The sequence below is a fragment of the Lycium barbarum genome, chromosome 10 (genome assembly GCF_019175385.1).
Source record: "Lycium barbarum isolate Lr01 chromosome 10, ASM1917538v2, whole genome shotgun sequence".
Classification (NCBI taxonomy): domain Eukaryota; kingdom Viridiplantae; phylum Streptophyta; class Magnoliopsida; order Solanales; family Solanaceae; genus Lycium; species Lycium barbarum.
In genome coordinates this window covers 61,083,203-61,107,280 of record NC_083346.1, presented here as the reverse complement: position 1 = coordinate 61,107,280, position 24,078 = coordinate 61,083,203, and the positions used below count along the sequence as shown (strand labels likewise).

Sequence of the window (24,078 nt, the reverse complement as noted above, 5' to 3'; positions counted from 1 at the left end):
AGATTATATTCTAGTACTTAATGTTGTATTTTATTGCGAAGGTACTAAATCTGGTCCCAAAAAAAATTAGTAACTGGTCCCAAATTGTAATTGAGGGGTCTTGAACGGGATTGAGTGCCCCAAATATAATACCAATATATTAAAAAACTATTGTTTTCTCAAAGATCAAGCGCCAAAACAATTGTACTAAAATGAAAACTTTAGTTTTCACTCAAAAAAACAAGGTGCCAAAACTAAAGTAGTATATTGAAATAAATGTTCTAAAAATTAAGATAAACTCTCAAAACACAGGCCTTAAAGCTCTGCCCTAGTTTCTAGTTCTACACATCCCACCATCGGTGTACTCCTCCGTAGCACTACCCGTCGAGTAAATCTGTGTTTTGGGAAAACACAGATTGTAGGTCTGCTCTAGTTTTCAATCTCCCTTATTTTCGAATCTCAGGTATGCCTCCTATTTCGAGTTGTTCTGTTTCTTTTTTGTGTTGTACTTAATTCGCTTTATTGCTTCACTTGATTTGAGTTACTCTTGTTATTCTTCTTCTCTAATATTAATTTGGTAAAAGGTTTCACAATCTGATCTTTTTTTCTTTACTTGTATAATCAGTGGAAAGGATTAGCAAATGAAAGGGGCTTTCTTCTGTTGGGTATAGAGTTGTCGTCTTCTTTGATAATACATGGGTTTTCTACATACATCTTTCCTATATGATTTGCATCCCAAATATTGCTTTCTGTATAAACATGTTTACTTATCAAAATAAAATAAAGAGGAAAGGATAAGGTATATCATAGTTTTTTTGTGAAAGAAAAAAGGAGAGATTTTGTTTTTGGTGTGTTTCTACTGTAATTTGACCTCTGCAATATCTACCCTCTTGATGTTCTTCCCTATTTTCCTCACACTTGTTAAAACTTACCAATTACTCAAGCCCTAGTGTTTCAATCTAAGCACCAGACCATATCCTATTCAACTGATAAGAAATCAAATAACCCTCTTTGCCAATTAGAGTATGATTTAGCTGCTCGATAGAAATTGTACATTAGTTGGTGTTGTGCAAATAATTTATGTTCATATTGCTCCAATTTGGTTAACTGGTATGGAATTATCACTGTTGCAGAGATACTAAAATTGCACTTTTCATCTATGGAGTTTTAAATTTATCCTATAATACTACAATAAAAGCTATCTGCCAGTTCTAAAAAAAACTGACCTCGTATTTTTTTGGGATTCCTAATTGATAATTTGATTTTCAGAAGTGTATTCAAGTTTGTACTGTATTGTGTTTCTGAAAAATCATACTTCATACAGAGTGCACAGTTTGAAAAAGCTAATTATTTCATGAATGGCATATTAGTTTTACGTCTTCAGTGTTGAGATTTTGCAAGCCAAGCAGGGACTAGTGCTGTTACTCCTTTTGAAAATTTTATTTTACATCTGAAAAGGTTTCGACTAAGGCCATTTACATTCTAATGGCATGATTTCTTTTATTACTACACTGTCACGCATGTATTTTCTCTTATTGTTATTTACTTTTGGCTCTTTGCAGGTTCAATATGAAACCATTAAAGACTGAGGATAAGGTGGGGTCGACTGTGAAGACTACTACCAAATATGCATTCGTCGCGCCAGGTGCTAGAGGTGCTATAGGAAAGGAACGAGGACGAGGAGTTACTTTTGGCTCTTTTGCTACGTCTTTTATCTCTTTGAGATGGATATCAAAGTTCTTTTTGAACTGCTTCAATATTATTTTAACCAGGTTGATCAGTTAATATGCTGCAAATTTTCTTGACACTTGTTATATCCGCTCCTTCCTTGGTAAAACTGTTACGTTACAAAGCACCATATAAGTTGGATCAAGAGCACCATCTAAACCCATGTTTTGATTCGCTGCTCAACAATCACAAGTCCCCCCCTACGACATCACCCGTTTCAACTGAATGACCATTGTTTTTGTCTGCTGACCAGGTTAGTAACAATATGCCTGACTTTTTAATTATTATTTTTTTACCTATTGAAGTTGATAATTTAAATTACGTTGGGTGATTCTTTTATTGAACATTGTTCAGTGGGAGGCTTCTTTGAAGAATTTTACCCTCCCCTCTTTCGTTAGGTACCTCTTCTTCAATGTATATAGTGAGTAAAATTTGTGTACTACCTCTACTACTAATTCACAAATGGTATTTCCTGTTGTATTTTAAGTCTTAATGGTATTATGTATGGTTTCCTTATTAGATGTTTTTAGAAATTCCTATCAATACATAAAAGAGCAATTTAAAACAGATGGAAAAAAACCTTATTGTTGTTAACTCTTGTTGCCTTTTTATGTGTTTCCAGTTTAACTTTTGTGATCCCTTATCCTAACCAAATGATGGAACTTGTCTTTATCTATAGTTAACTTAGTTGCAGAGAGGAAATGGAACAAATGGAGAGGATACTTGCATGCACAATATGTGAAAAATAATCCAATCCAACAGGCTCTTAAGAATATGCCAAAGGGAGTAGATAAGAAAGAATGGGAGTGGTTAGTAAAAGAAAATTTTACTTCAGAAAGTTTTCAGGTATGTCTAGTGATTTACTAGTCTATTTCACCCAATAATGTATAGCCTTAGAAGATGAGATGAAAGAAATTAAGAAAATAAAAGAATTCTTTGCCGCTCAACAATCATATACCCCGCCTACGACATCGCCTGGTTCAACTGAATGACCACTGTTTTTGTCTGCTAACCAAGTTAGTAATAATATACCCGACTTTTTAATTTAGTTTGTTGATTTGCGTATAGTCAATTTCTATCTTACACTAATTCTAGCAGTTGCTTGACTTCACCACTAATGATGCTTGTTTCTAGCTCCGTACATGCTCTAAAAGATTGCTATTGCTCCGTGATCTGTTTGACATGTGTGTTTGTCATTTCTGTTTTTTACCTTGTTTCTCTAGCATATCAGATCTCTTTCAGCTTATTTGTGATACCTGGTCATGGTTGGGCTGTATTTGAAATCTAATCTTTAATATAAGTGGTGATGCCTTAAATTCTTGTGTGCAAAATTAAGAAGTGCATACAGGAGTACTGAAGAGTTTTAATTAAGTCAGTTACAGCTTTACAGTGCAAAATAAATGCTTTTATTGAAGAATTTTGAGGAAGACTGATAGCCTTCTTTTATGGTTCGCGTCTGCTGCATCTTTAAGTTCAAAGTTCGTTTATTCTTTTATATATAGTTGGTGCTACTGTTATCCTTTTCACAGTTCCTATATATTTGTGCCAATTTTGGTTCAAAGTCTATAACATTTGCTGTTTGCTTCAGATAAACATAATAGTAATTTTACTATTTAAACTTCGGTTATAAAGATAGCAAACAGAACCGTGAACACCCTTAGCTCTAGCTCTAAATCTAAGGAATTACTATTAATGAAAGTGGAATTGCTGCTATGATGTTGGAAAAAGCTTTATTGAAGGTAGATAAAAAATAATTTTCTACCAAATAGAAAAAGTCTTATTGTTGTTAAATCTTGTTGCCTATATATGTGTTTCCAGTTTAGTTTTTGTAATGCCTGGTTTGGAACCATAAAGAGTTCAAAGTCTCACTTGATTTGGAATACTTCTTGATTTACAAGAGACTTTAGTAGAAGTTTAAAAGTATTAACACCTATAATCGATGGAATTTTTTTTAGTTGGGAACATATAATAGATGGTATTGCCACTGGTAAATTTTTTTGAGGCTTTGCAAGAATACCTTATTGTTGTTGTTTCTGAGTAATTGCCTTAAGAATACCTCCTGTTGTTGCTACTGCTTGCAAATTTCCACCTGAAGCCTGAATTTGTGAATAGCACTAAGCTGAACCAACTGACTAGTACCATGTATTTTACCACCTGTAGGAGTGCCATCATGTTTCTTAGTATTGGATTGCTTTTTACAGTGAGAACTTGCCTTTGGAGTTGCATTATCCTTGTGCAACTCCAGCCCTGCAGTTCTATTGGGATCTTGATATGCAAAAGATATGTCAACCTCCTGCTCCTTGTGCTGCTGCTTTTGTGTATTGTCATCAGTATGCTATATGACTTTTAATAGGTATTTTTGTTGTTGTTTTGCATAAACTGGTGTTGCATCATGTTTTATCTAATTTGTTACCAGCGAATGATAAATGCAGTTCAGGCAGCTAGCTACTAAAGCTTAATCATATGCTTCCACCATCTCTTTCAATCGAACTTATGTAAAATCACTTTCTTACTGCTTAACTGTTTGACAAGTACTCAAGGGATTTTGTGAAACTCATTCACTTGCAAGTTGCAAAGCTTAAAGTTCGATATTAAGATCTATGATGATCAATGTGCATTTAGATAGTATTAAAGAAATCGAGAAAGTTCACAAGGAAAGTACACTTTTAACCCTATCCTCTATGCTTTATTCCTTCTATGCAATTTAGTAGTCTTTTCCTATCTATGAATATGAATAGGACAGATAAACTTTCATCTATTCGAAGGGTGGAACTGATAGTGTTCATTTCGTTGAAGGTTAACTTAGTTGATGACTTCAACATACTACAAAAATACACTTGATAAGAGGAAAAAAACTTACTACACAACGCTTGTCTGAAGCCAGATTAACTCATCTGGTCAGTGGTCAGTTTGATGTTACTTCAAAGTCATGCATCATTCAGTTATATCTTGCAGAGAGATCTGATGATTCGTTATGCCATTAGGAGATGGCGTAGGTTTATACTGAATATGTAGAAAGCAATTTCTGATTGATCAGACTAAGTAGTTTTCAGTTTAGAATTTAAACGCAGTCGCTTGTTCTGTTGTTCATGCAACTGCAGTTTCTCTTCCCTTTTTTATTTTGGTGCGAGTTGTTAAGACTGATGAAATGCTCTATTCGGAATTGAAGCACATACGAAGTTGCGACAGCTTTTGCGTTGGCTCTAGGAGCCGAAAAACTAATTTGTATTATAGACTGCCTAATTCTTGATGAGTCTAGCCGTCTGATTCGTTTCGTAACTCTATAAGATGCTGATATGCTGGTCCGCAAATGAGCTGAGCAAAGTGAGACTGCTGCTAATTATGTAAAAGCAGTTAGTCAGGAGGACTTCAATCGTTTAGGTTACAATGGTTCCAACGGATCGCTCCCTTCCCAAAATGGCAATGGTTATAGCCGAATATACAATCCTACATTTCAGAATGGCATTGGTTTTGACAATGGTAATGGGCTTTGGTCTAGTGAACAAGGTTTTGCAATTGGAGGACAAGAGAAACTAAGTCGGTCAAATGGTTATCTCTCAGAATTAGCTGCTGCTGTTTTTGTTTGCCGAGTAAGTTCCCAAAAACACTTATGTTTTCAGTAGGTAGTAGTCGTTTGAATTATTCTTTTACCATGCTTTGTCCTCCTCATTATAACCTGTTACTGATGAATCTAGAAGATACTAAGGAAGATTACAGATTCTCTTGTACTTTTTTTTAAAAATTTCTTATGATAAGCCTTTGCAGTAGAGATATGTGCATTTCATGAATAGACAATTCTTTATATTTTACATTAGTGTTTAACATTGTGCAGTTCATCTTAAATATCCACTCTCCCAGTGGTCTTCCATCTCAGTTGCTTTAAACGTGGAAATTTTCATTCTCTAGAATATTGTCCCCTCACTTATTAGCGTGATATCTTTTTCTTGTCGAAACTCATTCAAATTATATATTCCCATTTCCATCAGGGAGGTGTTCAAAGAGTGCACCTGCTGGATGGCACTATTGGTGGAGTTTTACTAAAGGAATTGTTCCAAAGAGATGGAGTTGGTTCAATGGTTGCTAGGTATGAACATTCTAAAGAATATTAGTTGTGATTACTGTTTCAAGACCTATTAAGTCGCAATTGCCAAATTTGGATCATTACCTGAATAAGCGGTATAACTACTACTAGTGTAGAATTTATATATCTTATCTTACTAATAGTTATTCAAGTCTTTCCAAAATTTTGTACTTACAGGTTTTGAAGATTGAATTTGACAAGTCAAGATGGAAGTTTAGAAGATGCAGAAACCCATTATTTAGCTAGGAATGTTATGCACTCGCTATCTTAGTCTATCTCGAGTGTTAAGCGATGTTTTTTGTTAAGGTGTCGAGCAAATATTGAAACTAACATCATGGGATGTTAACAATTTTATTGTAATTAATAACTCTATCTTCCTCTTTATATATATAACGCTTTTGTATCTAGATGTTTTAGTAGGAATCCGATATTTATTGATAAAATAATTTTTTTGTGACATCGAGCTTTCGGGACGACTTGTCGTCAATAAGAGACCAGAAATATGGTCGTGAAAATTAGTACAATTATTGCAAATAAGCACCAGTAATGCCCGTCTCTAAAGATAATCTAGGACCAGTAACACTTGGTCGCTAAAAAGGTTTTAGTGTCTAAAAGTTTTTAACGACCAGATATATTACCGTCTCAAAAGACTTTTAACGACCAGATTATTGAACCCGTCGCGATTGACCTTTAGCGGCGGAGGCTATTACGACGGGTGGCGACCAGCTTTTTCCCATCGTAATTGCTCCTTTTGGGACCAGATTTGGACTTTTAGGGACCAGATTTCCCTTCCTTAAAGGTCATTTTTCTTGTAGTGTATATAGAAATTGTATAGTTGTGATTTGTGACCGCCGTACTATAGTTGACTTGCATGAGCTAAAGATGGTAGACTTTGATTTCATTATGGGCATGGATTGGTTGGCTTCTTGCTATGCCAATATTGATTGTAGAATGAAAATGGTTCGCTTCCAATTTCCGGGAGAACCAGTTTTAGAATGGAAAGGGAATACTGTGTCACCAAGAGGTAGGTTTATTTTCTATCTAAAAGCAAGGAAAATGATGACAAAAGGTTGCATTTATCATCTAGTTCGGGTTCAAGATGTAGAAGCTAAATCGCCAATTCTTCAGTCAGTTCCCGTGGTGAAGGAATTTCCGAATGTGTTCCCGGAAGAGCTTCCAGGCCTCCCTCCCAAACGGGAGATTGATTTTGCCATTGATGTGCTGCCAGACACTAAGCCTATATCTATCCCTCCTTATAGAAGCGCCCGCATAATTGAAAGAGTTGAAGGAGCAATTGAAAGACCTGCTTGAGAAAGGCTTTATCAGGCCTAGTTCATCCCCGTGGGGAGCACCCGTATTGTTTGTCCAAAAGAAAGATGGCTCCTTGAGAATGTGCATCGATTATCAGCAATTGAATAAGGTGACGATTAAGAATAAATATCCTCTTCCGAGGATTGATGACTTGTTTGATCAATTACAAGGTCCCAAATGGTTTTCAAAGATCAATATGAGGTCCGGGTTTCACCATGTGAGGGTTAGGGAGAAAGATATCCCTAAGATAGCTTTCAGAACAAGATATGGTCATTTCAAGTTCCGAGTGATGTCATTTGGGCTGACTAATGCACCGGCAGTATTTATGGATTTGATGAACAATGTGTTCAGGACCTTCCTAGATCTGTTTGTGATTGTATTCATCGATGACATCTTGGTATATTCTAGATCCGAGGCAGAACATGCGGATCATTTGCGCGTTGTCCTCAGAGTTCTTCAGACTCGAGAGTTGTTTGCCCAATTTTCTAAGTGTGAGTTTTGGCTGAACTCAGTGACATTCTGGGACATATTATTGCAGCCGATGGTATTCGAGTGGATAGTCAAAAGATCGAGGCCATGAAGACTTGGCCAAGGCCCACAACTCCTACGGAGGTTCATAACTTTCTGGGCTTAGCAGGTTATTACAGGAGATTTGTTGGAGGTTTTTCCTCTATTTCTGCACCACTCACAAAGTTGACCCAGAAATTAGCAAAGTTTCAGTGGACGGATGCTTGTGAGCGTAGTTTCCAAGAGTTAAAGGATTGATTGACTTCTGCCCCAGTCTTGATGCTTCTAGAGGGATTGGAAGGATATGTTGTTTATTGCAATGCTTCAGGCATTGGGCTAGGCTGTGTATTGATGCAACATGGTACGGTTATTGCGTATGCTTCAAGGCAATGCGCAGGCTTGGCTCCGGATCTTTGAAAAAATTGCAGAAACATGAGCAGAATTACCCAACCCATGATCTAGAATTGGCCGCAGTGGTTCATGCATTAAAGATATGGAGACATTATTTATATGGTGTCCATGTGGATATTTATACAGATCATAAGAGTCTTCAGTATATCTTCAAGAAGAAAGAGTTGAATTTGCGGCAATAACGATGGTTGGAATTGCTAAAGGATTATGATGTTGATATCTTGTATCACCACGGAAAAGCGAATATTGTGGCTGATGCTCGTAGCCATAGATCGATGGGGAGTTTATGTGATGTACGGCAAGAGAAGAGAGAAATGGTTCGTGAGCTCCAGCAATTAGCTAGCCTAGGGGTTCAAGTAGTGGACTCAGGTATCAAGGGGACTACTATTCAGAATTCAACAGTCTCGTCGCTAGTAGCGGAAGTGAAAGAGCGACAATACGAAGATTCCATGCTACGACATTGCAGAGATACACTCCCTCAGAAAGAGGAGTCATCATTTGATATTTCAGAAGACAGAGTTCTTCGATGCCAAGGCAGATTATGTGTTCTCGATGTGGCAGGTCTACGCTACCAGATATTGAGAGAAGCTCATTGTTCCCGTTATTCCGTTCACCCCGGAGCGACGAAAATGTATCATGATCTTAAATCTATATATTGGTTGAATGGGATGAAGAAAGATATAGCGGAATTCGTAGCTCAATATCCCAACTGTCAACAAGTAAAAATCGAGCACCAAAAGCTGGGTGGATTGTTGCAAGCTATAGAAATCCCAACTTGGAAATGGGAAGTGATTAACATGGACTTCATTACAGGCTTACCCCGTTCTCGACGCAAGTATGATTCTATATGGGTGATTGTGGATTGACTCACAAAGTCAGCTCATTTCTTACCAGTCAGAACGACGTATGTGGCAGAAGACTATGCAAAGCTTTATGTTAAAGAGATAGTGCGGCTTCATGGTGTTCCAGTGTCTATTATCTCAGACATAGGAACCCAGTTTATGGCTAATTTCTGGAAGTCCTTCCAAGAGGGTTTGGGGACTCAGGTAAGCCTTAGCACGGCATTTCGCCCGCAGACTGATAGGCAAGCTGAGCATACCATTCAGACTCTTGAAGATATGTTGTGGGCATGTATGATAGATTTTGGAGGAAACTGGGATGATCACTTACCACTTATTGAATTTGCGTACAACAATAGTTATCATTCTAGCATTCAAATGGCACCGTATGAAGCTCTATATGGGCGAAAGTGTAGATCCCCAATTGGGTGGTTTGAAACAGGAGAGGCTAATTTGATAGGGCCAGACTTGGTCCAGCAAGCCATAGAGAAAGTTAAGCTCATACAAGATCGGTTGTTAGCAGCCCAAAGTCTTCAAAAGTCCTATGCGGATAGTCGTCGAAGGGACTTAGAGTTCCAAGTCAAAGATTGGGTATTCTTTAAAGTGTCGCCAATGAAGGGCGTTATGAGATTTGGCAAAAAGGGGAAGCTTAATCCCCGGTACATTGGACCTTATGAAATTGTGCGCAAGGTAGGAAAAGTGGCTTACGAATTAGATCTACCTCTGGATTTGGAGTCAGTTCATCCAGTCTTCCATGTCTCGATGCTTCGTAAATGTGTTGGAGATCCCACAAGGATCGTCCCAGTAAATGATGTTGAAGTGACAGAAAGGTTAATTTATGAAGAAATACACATTGCTATATTAGATATGCAAGTACGGAGGCTTAGAAACAAAGAAGTGACCTCAATTAAAGTTTTGTGGAGAAATAATAATCGAGAAGAGTGCATGGGAAGCGGAAGAAATCATGAGATCCAAGTACCCACACTTATTTTATCCCCCGGAAGAGGGCCAAGATGAGACATCAAGATCGTAAGGTATGTATGTTTTCCTTTTTATGCATTTGGGTCGTGTGTGGCCAAATTCCATTGTTATTATGTTGTGGCCCTGTGAGGCATTGTTATTGTGGGTCGTTGTGACAGGATGGTAGTGCCATATTATAGGGGAAACTATGGCAAAGTTTTCGTAGAATCCCCGAGTGCTTAACATTCGAGGACGAATGTTCTTAAGGGGGGAAGAATGTTACACCTCGAAAAATTTCCCGTTGATGCACAGCGAATGGGCTAACGAAGAGCACGAAGTGTATGGTATTTCAATAAGTAAATAATGACATTTGATGACCCTAAGTAAGATTTCAAAGACATCCGATGTTAGACGAGAAAGTTGTCAAGAGAAGGCAATGCATACGATAGGTATCGGACGAGAATTATGAGTAATAAGTTGATGACGACTTAATGATGTTGTGGGGGAGAATTATAACTTCCCTTAGATTGTTAACGAAGTGTTGAACAAGTGTTATGAAGATCCCATAAGGATTGGAGATCAAACGAAGTGGCGAGAACAAGTTCAGTGGACTGATGGGTTATACGGCTCATTATACGGATCGTATAATGGACCGCAGAACCATCACAGTGAGGATCACTCACTGGTGGGATTATACGGTCAGTTATACGGACCGTATAATGGTCACAGAGAAGGGTGAACAAAAGGTCCATTTCACGGTCCCTTATACGAACCGTATAAATTTATACGGCCCGTATAATGGACCGTATAATAGTCCCGACAGATCAGATTTGGGTTATTAAAAAGGGGACCAAGTTCATTATTTCATTTCCACATTTCACCCCTTCTCTCTAAAACATCTCTCTACATTTATTTCACACAAATTCAAGGGTTATTAGTGATCAACAACATAAATTAAGTGCACCGAGTGTAAGCAAACCCATTAAAGATCATTCAAGTCAAGAAATCTCATTGGAGATGAACTAGGGTTTTTGCTCAAGTGGAGTATTACCAACCAAGGCTTGTTCCTACAACATCTAAGGTAAGATTTATGGTATTTCTATGTTGTTTAAGGTATTTGAGAGTTGAAATACTTGGGCTGTATAAGGGTATAGAAAAATGGGTCATGAATGTGGAATAGTGCCATTTTGAGTAATAGCTTGAATTGAGTCATGCTCCTTAATGTATTGTGATATAAATATGATGTAAATGACGTTGAGAACATGGGATAGGTGATGTGGCGTGATTTTACGCCACAAATCGATGCTTTTCTGCTATAAGTTTTACTTATTTTTTAGCAAGTCCATGTGATTTTACGTGGTTTTTAGTGTTTTTCAGGTGACGGAACAAATTTGACATGACAACAGTTGAAAGTGCAGAGCCAGGTCGTAAACTCAGTTTACGGTCCGTATTCTACAATACGGGTCGTATTCTATGGTCGTATTAAAGGATAATAGAACCAGAAAGGCAGGTTGAGAAGATGGTGATTTACGAGCTTAGTTTACGGACCGTATTTCAGTTTACGGTCCGTATTCCAACACGTATTTAACCATTCGAGCAATTGGCAGAAAGTCTGAGTTTTGGAAGCTGAAAGACGACCAGGCAGTGTACGGCAAACCACTTTACGGTCCGTATTTCAAAAGATGGAATTTTTTCACAACTGAAGGACGACTAGGTCGTAAACTGATTTACGGTCCGTATTTCAATTTACGGACCGTATTTCATAACGACGGGACCAAAGTGCAAATCTGTAACTTTTGTGTTTTCAAAACCTATAAATAGCCATTGTAGGGTTTTTAATAGAGATCAGTTAATATATTTTTTTGTCTCTTGACATAGAACATTAAATACTCTCTAGTTTTTGAAGATTCAAACATCAATACAAGTATTATCAATTAATCTTTTCTTCCAAAGTAAGCAATTATGAATTCTTCAAGTTCTTATTTCTTGTTCTTTGTCATGAGTTGCTAAATTCCCTTACTAGGGTTGTGAACCCAATGAGGGGTGTTTTGTGATTGGGTTTGTGATTGATATACACGTAATGGATTATTAGGGTTTAGTTATTCTTCATTCTTCATTCATAATTAATGGTTGCAAACATTGATTAAAGCCATAAACCTTGATTTATTTGGGAAAATAATTAGGGTTGGTAAGAATAACTAACAAGAACTCAAAGCTTTAAACTTTGTTTAATAAATTCACTTAGGAATAAGAGGAATTTACTTGGCATGATTAATCATTCTTCATGGTTACTTTCTTATATTTGGGAAAATCATAGAAAGACATAATCTTTATTTATTGGGAAATAGTAGAGATTCACACAGAGATTAAGCGCATTCATATAATGATCCATTATAAGTATATCAAGATCAATACCCATGATCATACACCCTATCTAACGAGGACACAACCTTAGTTTCTTTTACCATAAATTTCCACCAAAGCAATAGATAGCAATTAGTGATAGAAAAACCAACTTTTACCAAAATCATCGGATTAAGACATTAGACCTAGAACTTAGCATCCTACGACTTTAGTAAGACTTTTCACACCATATTCCCTGTGGGATTCGACCCCAACCTTGTTGGGTTACTATATTTGATAATGCTCGCGTTATACCATTAATAGGTGTAATTTGAGCGTATCAAATTTTGGCGACGTTGCCGGGGAATACGGTTTTGAAATTACTAAATAGTGTTTGCTTTGATTAAAGTCTTTTGCTTATTCCATCACACCTTGTTTGCTACTCTGTGTAAACCAGGTGAACATGAATCAAAATCAGCAAAATCAACGTGCTGGTAACCAGAGGAATCGATTGAACAATCAGGCGAACGAATTTGATGATGAGAATATTTTTGTTGAACTTGTTATAGAGGAGGACTATGCATCTACTATTGTTCAAGCATGAGTTGGAGCTGCTACTGTGAAAATTGACTCATCTCTATACCAGCTGTTGAAACTTGAGGGATACTTTCGGAACTCTGCCGAGAATGACCCTCAACGTCATTTGTAGAATTTTGTGGATGTGTGTGCTAATCATATCCAGAACAATGTTCCACAAGATGTTATTCGGTTGAGGTTATTCAAATATTCCTTAGCTGGAGAGGCAAGAACATGGTTCGAGATGCTGCCCCGAAATTCGATTACTTTATGGGAAGAGATGGTAGTTGCTTTTCTCACAAAGTGGTACCCCCCTAGCAAGAAGGCTGAGATTTGTGACAAGATATATGAATTCAAGCAGCGACCAGGGGAACAACTATATGAAGCCTGGGAGAGATTCAAGGAGTATTTGCAGAAGAGCCCGAATCATGGTTTTCCGGAACATATATTAATGGAGAAGTTCTACCGAGGGTTAGATCCAGTGACACAATCAGTGGATAATAATGCAGCTGATGGTTGTTTTATGAACAAGACCTTTCGACGGGTGACCACCAGACTTAACAAGCTGACGACTCATAATCAGGCGTGGCACTCAAACAATGCTGATGTGGTACCGTATGGTAGTGCTATGGTCCAGAATATAGTGAAGGAGAATCAAGACACCCAGCAAACATTGGCAGAACTTGCAACAAACATTTCCTTGCTGACGAAGAAGTTTGATGAATCTCAAATCAAGAAGGTAAATGTTTGTGAGGACGATACAGTTTTGCCAAAAGGGATGTACCATGATCAAGATGGTCCGTTCCTTGATGGGCCACCTATACAGGTTGAAGATGCTAATTATGTTAATAACTCTCAAAGGGGTTATCAAAGACAGAATTACCAAGGTGGCTATCAGAATCAGAATCAATGGAGACCTCAGCAAGGTCAAGGTGCTTACAACAACTCTGGGAACTAAAACAATAATTATGGTGGTGCGAACCAAGGGAGCTATAACAACAACAACAATTTTGGGAACAAGAGTTCCAATCCTTATATACCACCGAAAGGGCAGTCAACAGAGCAAGGTAGTTCGAAAGTTGAAGCAATGCTTGAGAAGATTCTGGCAAATCAAACTAAGTTTGAAAGGACTTTATCTGGGCTGACAGAAACAGTGGGTTCCCATACAGCAGCTATTCAGAAGCTTGAGTCACAGATGAGGGATATTTCTAGAGAGCATCACCCTCCTAAAAAGGGAGGACTTCCGAGTAACACTATTCCAAATCCCAAAAATGGGGGAGGCGGCGTAGATCGTGTGTTTGCCATTACTACTAGGAGTGGTAAAACACTCCAGGGGGCTGCTGAGAAGGTGATTGATCTTGAGCAGATGGATGAAGAGGATGAGGTGCAGTCTGAAGCACCCATTATTGCTGATGAGAATCCTACTAACAAGGAGGTTCCTGATATTCCAGAGATGGTGAAGGAAGCTGAAAACACAAGCAAGCAGGCTGTAAAAGGGGCTCTCCACCCTTTGACGCAGCCTTTCAAATATAAACCTCCTTTTCCTCAGAGGTTGGTAAAGAAGAAGGAAGATGCTAAGTTCGAGAAGTTTTATGAGTAGCTGAAGCTGTTATCTCTGAATTTTCCCTTCTTGCAAGCAGTCAAGGAGATGCTCGATTTTGCAAAATATTTGAAGGATCTGCTGACTAAGAAGAAAATGGTGCAGCATGAAACCGTCAGTTTTACTCACACTGTGAGTTCCATCATTTCAACTACAACTGTGTAGAAAAAGGGATATCCTGGGGCGTTCACCATTCATTGTTCTATTGCGCACCATGATTTTGCTCGTGCTTTGTGTGATAATGGGGCGAGTATAAATTTTATGCCCCTTGCTATATATAAACAATCAGGTTTGGGGATGCCAAGGCCGACTACAATGAGATTGCAGATGGCTGATAGGTCTATCAAAAGACCTGTTGGGGTGGTTGATGATGTAATTGTGCGGGTTGGTGATTTTATGTTGCTCGCTGATTTTGTGATTCTTGACTATGCTGTTGATCAGGGCATTCCTATCATTCTGGGGAGACCTTTCCTTGCTACAGGGAGGGCTCTGATGGATTCGGAGAAAAATGAAATCAAGTTCCGAGTCAACAATGAAGAAGTGACTTTTCAGGCTAGCAAAGGGATGAAGTTACCAAGTGCTTACGAGAGTATTTCGGTAATTGATTCATTCAATGTTGTTGATTAAGAAGTGGATTTCAAGATGGAAGAAGAGAGTTTGGGTGAGGCTTTAGCTGGTATTCTTATGAACTTCGATGCTGAAGACATGGAAGGCTATGTGGAGACAGTTAATTCACTTGTTGGGTTGGGTTCATATACATACCACCCAAAGAAGCTGAATCTTGATCTGGAAAATGGAACAACTCCTCCAGCAAAGCCTTCGATCATTGAGCCACCTAAGTTGGAGCTTAAGCAGCTCCCATCATATCTGAAATATGAGTTCCTTGGTCCAGACAATACATTACTGATGATTGTTTCAGCCCTATTGACTGAGGAGCAGATTTTGCAGCTTTTGGAGGTATTGAGGGAGTATAGGCGTGCTATTAGTTTGACCATAGCAGACATTCGAGGTATTCCATCTGGGATCTGTGAGCACAAAATTCAGTTGGAGGAGGGTAGCAAACCAAGTGTAGAGCATCAGAGGCGACTAAACGAGAATATGCAAGAGGTCATCAAAAAAGAGATCATCAAATGGCTAGATGCAGGCGTGGTTTACCCAATTGTGATAGTAAATGAGTGAGCCCAGTCCAATATGTTCCTAAGAAGGGCGGCATCACTGTTGTGCCGAATGCAAGGAATGAGTTGATCTGTTATGTCCCGTGTTTTCGTATAATTGGAAATCGAGAAATAATTACGATTTGTGTGTTAAAAAGGAAATGATTTAATTTTTGTGAATATGACTATGTTGGTTGTGAAATCTTTAAATGCTAAGACCTCGGGAAAGGCCAAGGGTAAACTTGGAACTTCGTAAATTAGTTTCGGGAATTACAAAACGGGGCATTTCAAGAATTGGGCCAAAGAAATTACAACTCAAATGAAGCCCAAACAAATGAAGGGGGGGGGGGGGGGGGGGGGGGGCGGCCATAGTAGTGGCCCAAGCCCATTTTTAAAGGGGCATGTGCTATGCACATGACCCCTAAAGTAGATATATACATGGATTACTCTTGACTTATCACAAAATTAGAAAAAAAATCAAGAACTCACCAAAAAAAGGGGTTCGGCCGAAGTGAAAAAGGAAAAGAAGAGAAAAATTCCAAGCTTGTGTAGTGATTCAAAAATCTTGGTTTCTACATATTTGTGAAGTACTCAAGACGCTCTCCGACGTGGTATAAATAGTTTGGCACGAGGACGACGTTTTCGACAAGTCGGGTTTTCAAGGAAAGGTAAGAATTTTGCCCTTTTATGTTATAGAATTAATGTGAATGTGTTAAGCATTGGAAGTAGATGGAGATCTCGTAATTTTAACGTAAATAGAAAGTCGTGGGTGTGTGTGTGTAGTGTGTTTGGCCGTGAGTTATGGAAGGAAAGAAATGGTTTGAATTGATCTTGTTTAAGTTGGTATAATGTGTTGTTGTGACCCTTATGTCGTAAATGATTAATTGGTGAATGAAATTGGCGTTGAAAAATGATTTTTGGATATTATCGGAAAGCGTATACCCTTGGTATCATTATGTATATCATTGTATATTTAGGGTGCTAGATACTTTAGATATGAACTTATAATGATGTTAATGAATTCGGAATGAAACGACGTGAGTTAGAATGTTCGTCGTGCACTTTTGATTGTTTTGAAGAATTATGGAACATAATGGATCTTGGTGTAATTTCGGGTATGGCTTGAATTGTAGTTAGGTTGTGATTGTATAAGTTTGAATGTGGAAATGAATACAATTATGTAGATGTAGAATTGGAGTTTTGAAAGTTTGAATGGAAGTTGCCAATTTAGATAACAAAGTGGAATTTTGAAGCTAGAATGGCTTGATTGTTGTTTGTGTTGTTTGTTGATGTGTGGGCTGTTGTTGTTGTTGTATTTTGAGCCGAGCTAAGTCTCGGGGATGTTAGATTTATAGGGGAAGTGCTGCCGAAATTTCGGTAGGCAAATATGGAGTTAAAGGCATTTTTGAGCCTAAGAATCTCAATTGGTAACTTTGACCATTTGCAGATTTTTGACGAAACGGGGCGGGACTTTTGGAAGGGCTTACGACGTCTGTGAGGTATGTAAAGCTTCCCAATTCTTTATTTGGCATATCTTAGTGTGTTAGTTGAATATGAGACCTCCCGGAGCATTTCTGCTCCTCGAAACCCGATCCACAGGAAAGTTACTATTCATTCAATTCGATTGAAGCCTAAAGGCTCCCTTTTGGCTAGAATGCCATTATTCGTCCGAAACCTATCGAAATGTGGTCGGGTAACCTAGAAATGATTATGTATGACCCTTGGCATATTACTGCTCGAAAAAGAATATGTTCGCCACCTCACTTCGACTCGGGGTGGGTCCGTTACCCCAAAATGCCCGATTTGCCCTTCGGGCCATCTTTGAGAATAGAGTTGAACGTACCACTTCTGATCTTTGGAACATCCTTCCACGGGGTATGTTTGGACTATTCGATGCACTAATCCAGGTTTTGAACTATATGGACCATTTTGGAATCGTTTTGCAAAATGAAACCTTATGTCGACTAAGTATTCGACTATTTTGTAATAGGATATGATTTATGAGTTTACTTTGTTTTGAAACACTATTTTGAAATACGATTTGCATTTGTTTGCTCACGACTCCGCTCGTGCCTTATTATGACTTCGTTCACCGGTTCCCGGGCCGGTTTTGATTCGTGCGCCTTATGACAATTCGGCCGTATGCTGTGTTACGGTTCCCGAGGCTTCGCCATAGGGCCGGGTTCCGTTTGGAGTTATGCTGTGATATGGCTTGTGATGCGATACGCTCACCGATGATTATGATTATGTTCGGGGATGTACGGAGATTTGAAACCTTCTGGTGTTATGTTGTGTGTGGCGCCAGCGTCGGAGTGGCGACCACGTTCTTAAGCGTTTGCATGATTTTGTTTGCATAAAATACATGTATATTATTTCGATACAGATTTTGACATACCAGTCTGTACCCCACTTTGACATTTGATTTGCTTTCGGTTTTGATCTATAATTCTGTACTGCGTGCTTTACATACTCAGTACATATTTCGTACTGACCCCCTTTCTTCGGGGGCTGCGTTTTATGCCCGCAGGTGCAGATATCGGTGATCCTCCGCAGTAGGCTTCACTTCTTGCTATTCCGGAGTACTCTTATCCGATCCGGAGTCCACTTTTGGTACAGACTCTTTTGCTTTGTATATATTTGGTATATTTGACTATTTGGGTACGGCGGGGCCCTGTCTCGCCATATGTTTTTGTTTGAGTTTGTAGAGGCCTGTAGTCATATATGTGGGGCGAGGGTCCTATGTGTCTATTGTCTGATTTTGCTTTCGGGTCTTAAAGCGGTCTGTTTGATATGATGGCCCCAAATGGCCCTTTTGTATATATTTGTATTTTGACCGGCGATGTCTATTCCGCCGCTTTGTTTGAGTTTGATTTGATATGACCGCTTAAGACATATTTTCGATATAAATTATGTTTGATATAACTTCTTGAAAATTCTGAAATAAGTTTGGATTCGGAAATGAATATGCGATTTGGTCTGGGCACCCAGGTAGGGTGCCAGTCGCGGCCCACGGGGCTGTGTCGTGACAAAAGTGGTATCAGAGCGGTTTGTCCTCGGAATGTCTACAGGCCGTGTCTCGTAGAGTCTTGTTTATCGATGTGTTGTGCACCACATCTATAAACGGGAAGCTACAGGGCATTTAGGATGTCACTTTCTTTGAAATCTTAGATCGTGCGATAGAGCTGTGCTATTAGGATGATTATGATCTGACTCGCCTTTATGTTTGCAGTGATGCCTCCGAAGAAGGCAACGGCGGCCCAGAAGGGCAAGGCGAGGATTGGAGAGACTAGCCAGGCACAGCGAGCGACCCGGGCTCGTGTCTATGATTTACCTGAGGATGTACCTCATTCTGAGGGGTCTGCTACACCCCCACTAGTACAGCCTGGAGCAGGACCTTCAGCAGCTCCAGAGGTCCGTGTACCCGCACCTGAGACTCCAGCTCCTCAGCCAGGGGCGGAGGATAGGACCCTGAGGGAGGCTGTACAGCTGTTGACTACACTGGTAGCAGGACAGGCTCGCAGGCGCGGGCGGAGGGACGACGATGATGATGACAGGCGGGACAGCCTGAGAGTTCGGGAGTTTCTGCTATGTGGCCCTCCAGAGTTCTTCGGGTCTAAGCCCGACGAGGACCCCCACGACTTTATTCGGGGGATGCGACGCTCACTGGACTTGGTCAGGGCTTCAGAGACCGAGTCAGTTGAGCTGGCTTCGCACCGGCTTCGAGATGTGGCTACCCACTGGTACGAGACTTGGGAGCTGTCTAGAGGAGAGGGTGCCCCTCCAGCCACTTGGGATCAGTTTGTGACAGCATTCACCCGCCACCTTTTGCCCCCAGAGTTACGGCGGGCACGGGCTGATCGATTCTTACGTCTGCAGCAGAGGGGTCGGAGTGTTCGCGAGTATAACCTTGAGTTTGATTCTCTGGCCCGATATGCACCGGCCGTGGTAGCAGATATGTCCGATCGGATGCACAGATATGTTATGGGATTGGACCGGTATTTGATTGATAGTTGTATGGCAGTGTCATTGCAGGCAGACATGGACATTTCCCGGCTTCAGGCCTATGCGATGGGTATGGAGGACCGTCGCAGATCTGATCCTGCTGGCAGAGATCGAGACAGGAGGCCGCCCAAGAGGGCTAGATCCGTGGGTTATTCAGGGGATTCTCGAGGCGGACAGCCTCAGCAGCAGCAGCAGTCTGACAGATATTTTCCTCCCTCCGGCCGGGGTACTCAGTCAGGTAGCCGGAGATTCGATAGTACAGGACCGTCTGGGGCCGGTCAGAGCTCCAGAGTGGCAGGTTCACAGGTACCCAGGGGTCCCAGCCAGGCCAGACCACCCAGGCCCCGTTGTCCTCATTGTGGGAAGTCACATCCCGGGGAGTGTTACCGAGCGACGGGAGCTTGTTTTTCTTGTGGCGGTCAGGGCCACTTTATGAGAGATTGTCCATTGGCTAGCGGTTCTGGTAGTGCTGCTCAGCAGACAGGGTCAGCCGCCGGTTCTTCTTCTGCTCCATCAGTTGCACGCCTTGGAGGGCGAGGTATTTCAGCACCGGCAGGACGCGGTCGAGGCCGCGGTGGCACTTCAGGTTCTAGCGGTCCCTCGAACCGCATATATGCTTTGGCCAGCCGCCAGGATCAGGAGGCTTCGCCAAACGTCGTCACAGGTACATTGCTGGTTTTCTCCAGATCTGTATATGCATTGATTGACCCTGGTTCTACTTTATCGTATATTTCCCCGCTCGTTGCTAGTAAGATTGGGATAGTGTCTGAGCCTATAGAACCGTTTGAGGTAGCTACGCCAATTGGGGATTTTATTGTAGCAAGACAGATTTATAAGGATTGTTCTGTGACCATTTATGATCGTAGCACTAAGGCTGACTTGATAGAGTTAGACATGCTGGAGTTTGACGTCATTATGGGCATGGACTGGTTGTCTTCCTGTTATGCTAATGTCGACTGCCAGAAAAAGGTAGTCCGTTTTCAGTTTCCAGGAGAACCAGTCATAGAGTGGTTCAGATCTACAGCATCGCCGAGGGGTAAGTTTATTTCATACCTCAAGGCTAAGAAGATGATCCAGAAGGGTTATATCTATCATTTGGTTCGTGTGCACGATACTGCCGCGGAGGTACCTACCCTTCAGTCTGTTCCGGTCGTCAGCGAGTTTCCAGATGTTTTTCCTGACGAGCTTCCTGGCCTTCCGCCTGAGCGGGAGATTGATTTTTCTATTGAGTTGATGCCGGATACACAGCCTATATCTATTCCTCCGTACAGGATGGCACCAGCTGAGTTGAAGGAGTTGAAGGAGCAGCTGAAAGATTTGCTGGATAAGGGTTTTATCAGGCCCAGCACATCACCCTGGGGAGCGCCGGTATTGTTTGTCAGAAAGAAGGATGGGTCGTTGCGGATGTGTATTGACTACCGGCAGCTGAATAAGGTGACTGTTAAGAATAAATATCCCCTCCCCCGGATTGATGACTTGTTTGACCAGCTGCAGGGTGCTAGACACTTTTCAAAGATAGATCTGCGTTCTGGTTATCATCAGGTGCGAGTACGGGAGTCAGATATCCCGAAGACTGCTTTCAGGACTCGGTACGGGCATTATGAGTTCAGAGTTATGTCTTTCGGGCTGACTAATGCTCCAGCAGTATTTATGGATCTGATGAACCGGGTATTTCGGCCTTTCCTGGATATGTTTGTTATTGTGTTTATTGATGATATCCTGATTTACTCGCGATCAGTCGAGGAGCATTCAGATCATTTGAGGACGGTACTTGGCATCCTCCGTCAGCAGAAGTTATATGCTAAATTCTCTAAGTGTGAGTTCTGGTTGACTTCTGTGGCATTTTTGGGCCATATTGTCGGCGCAGATGGTATTCGGGTTGACACGCAGAAGATTGAGGCTGTGCAGAATTGGCCCAGGCCTACTACACCGACAGAGGTGCGTAGTTTTCTTGGATTGGCTGGGTATTACCGCAGGTTCGTGGAGGATTTCTCTTCTATTGCAGCACCACTGACGAAGCTTACCCAGAAAGCAGCAAAATTCCAGTGGTCGGATGCTTGCGAGCGCAGCTTTCAGATGCTGAAGGAGAGATTGATTACAGCACCAGTTTTGGCTCTTCCAGAGGGATCTGACGGGTATGTTGTCTATTGTGACGCCTCTGGTATTGGGATAGGATGTGTATTGATGCAGCACGGTCGAGTTATAGCCTATGCTTCCCGACAGCTCAGACCGCACGAGAAGAACTATCCCACTCATGATCTTGAGTTGGCCGCGGTGATTCATGCTTTGAAGATTTGGCGGCATTATTTATATGGGGTCCATGTTGATATCTATACGGACCATAAGAGTCTTCAGTATATTTTTAGGCAGAAGGAACTAAATTTGCGGCAGCGGCGATGGCTTGAGTTACTAAAGGACTACGACGTTGATATTCTGTACCATCCGGGGAAAGCCAATGTGGTAGCTGACGCGCTTAGCCGCAAGTCCGTGGGCAGTCTGGCTGATGTTCCATCTGATAAGAGAGATTTGGTTCGTGATATTCATCAGCTGGCCAGCCTCGGAGTCCGTTTGGTGGATTCTGGAGATTCTGGGATTTCTGTCCGTCCAGTTGCTGAGTCATCTATTATTCAGGAGGTAAAGCAGCGCCAGTTTGAGGATCCTCTTTTGATTCAGTACAGAGATGTGGCCCTTAGTAAATCAAAGACTCAGTTTGAGATCTCGCCTGACGGAGTATTATTATATGACGGCAGATTCTGTGTACCGGACGTTGCGGGCTTACGGCGGCAGATCATGGGCGAGGCCCATAATGCACGGTATTCTGTTCATCCTGGTTCCACAAAAATGTATCGGGACCTCAGGTGTTTGTATTGGTGGGACGGCATGAAGAAAGATATTGCTGAGTTTGTTAGTCAGTGCCCGAACTGCCAGCAAGTTAAGATCGAGCATCAGAGGCCCGGTGGATTATTACAGGAGATGGAAATTCCAGCCTGGAAATAGGAGATGATTAATATGGATTTTGTTGTTGGATTACCGCGCACTCCACGCAGGTACGACTCTATCTGGGTTGTTGTTGACAGGCTGACGAAATCAGCCCATTTCCTTCCGGTTCGGACTACTTATTCGGCTGAAGACTATGCCAGATTGTATATCAGAGAGATAGTCAGACTTCACGGAGTCCCTATATCTATTATTACTGACCGAGGTACCCAGTTTACAGCAAATTTCTGGAGGTCATTTCAGGAGGGATTAGGGACTCAGGTGAGTCTCAGTACAGCTTTTCACCCCCAGTCCGACGGGCAGGCCGAGCGCACTATTCAGACGCTCGAAGATATGTTGCGGGCCTGCGTTATTGATTTCAGGGGCAGCTGGGATGATCATTTGCCGCTTATTGAGTTTGCCTATAATAACAGTTATCACTCCAGCATCCAGATGGCTCCGTACGAGGCCCTTTATGGCAGGAGATGCCGGTCTCCTATTGGCTGGTTTGACGTGGGCGAGACTAGGTTGATTGGCCCAGACGTGATCCAGGAGGCTGTAGATAAGGTAAAGCTTATTCGAGAACGATTATCGGCTGCTCAGAGTCGACAGAAAGCTTATGCAGATAGACGACGTCGACCGTTAGAGTTCCGGATTGGCGACTGGGTATTCCTGAAGGTGTCGCCCATGAAGGGTGTCATGAGATTCGGTAGAAAGGGTAAGTTGAGCCCCCGGTACATTGGACCGTATCAGATCGTGCGAAAGATAGGCGAGGTCGCCTATGAGCTAGACTTACCATCCGACTTGGAGGCCGTACACCCGGTGTTTCATGTGTCTATGTTGCGGAAATGCATTGGTGATCCTGCCAGGATATTCCCAGTTGACGACATTCAGGTGACGGAGCAGTTATCTTATGACGAGCAGCCTGTATCTATTCTGGATCGACAGGTGCGGAGACTACGCACTAAAGAAGTGCCCTCCGTCAAAGTCCTGTGGCGCAACAATAATCGGGAGGAGATGACTTGGGAGGCGGAGGACGAGATGAAGAAGAAATATCCCCACTTGTTTCCGACATCCACAGGTAATCTAATTTCCTTTTTCAGTTTGTTGTGTTGATTGATAAAATAAATTATGTATGTCATTATTAAAAAGGGACACTCCTGCCTTGATCATAAGACCTTATAAGATTAATCTAACATTCGGGGACGAATGTTCTTAAGGGGGGAGAATGTTATGTCCCGTGTTTTCGTATAATTGGAAATCGAGAAATAATTACGATTTGTGTGTTAAAAAGGAAATGATTTAATTTTTGTGAATATGACTATGTTGGTTGTGAAATCTTTAAATGCTAAGACCTCGGGAAAGGCCAAGGGTAAACTTGGAACTTCGTAAATTAGTTTCGGGAATTACAAAACGGGGCATTTCAAGAATTGGGCCAAAGAAATTACAACTCAAATGAAGCCCAAACAAATGAAGGCGGGGGGGGGGGGGGGGGGGGGGCGGCCATAGTAGTGGCCCAAGCCCATTTTTAAAGGGGCATGTGCTATGCACATGACCCCTAAAGTAGATATATACATGGATTACTCTTGACTTATCACAAAATTAGAAAAA

General features: G+C 41.2%; 1 long non-coding RNA gene and 1 other non-coding gene across 3 annotated transcripts; one reads left to right on the top strand and one right to left on the bottom strand.

Moving 5' to 3' along the window:
- The first annotated feature begins 291 nt into the window (after positions 1-291).
- Positions 292-6,245, top strand: LOC132616081 (uncharacterized). 2 transcript variants are annotated; one of them, XR_009572982.1, is made up of 5 exons: positions 292-442; positions 1,542-1,960; positions 2,387-5,297; positions 5,694-5,791; positions 5,966-6,245. It is a non-coding gene; the product is annotated as an uncharacterized LOC132616081 (long non-coding RNA). The 2 variants fall into 2 exon arrangements; XR_009572981.1 differs by having other exon boundaries at positions 1,542-5,297.
- Positions 6,246-13,064: 6,819 nt separating this feature from the next.
- LOC132616355 (small nucleolar RNA R71) lies at positions 13,065-13,170 on the bottom strand. Its single transcript, XR_009573142.1, has one exon. It is a non-coding gene; the product is annotated as a small nucleolar RNA R71 (small nucleolar RNA).
- Between the last annotated feature and the right edge of the window lie 10,908 nt (positions 13,171-24,078).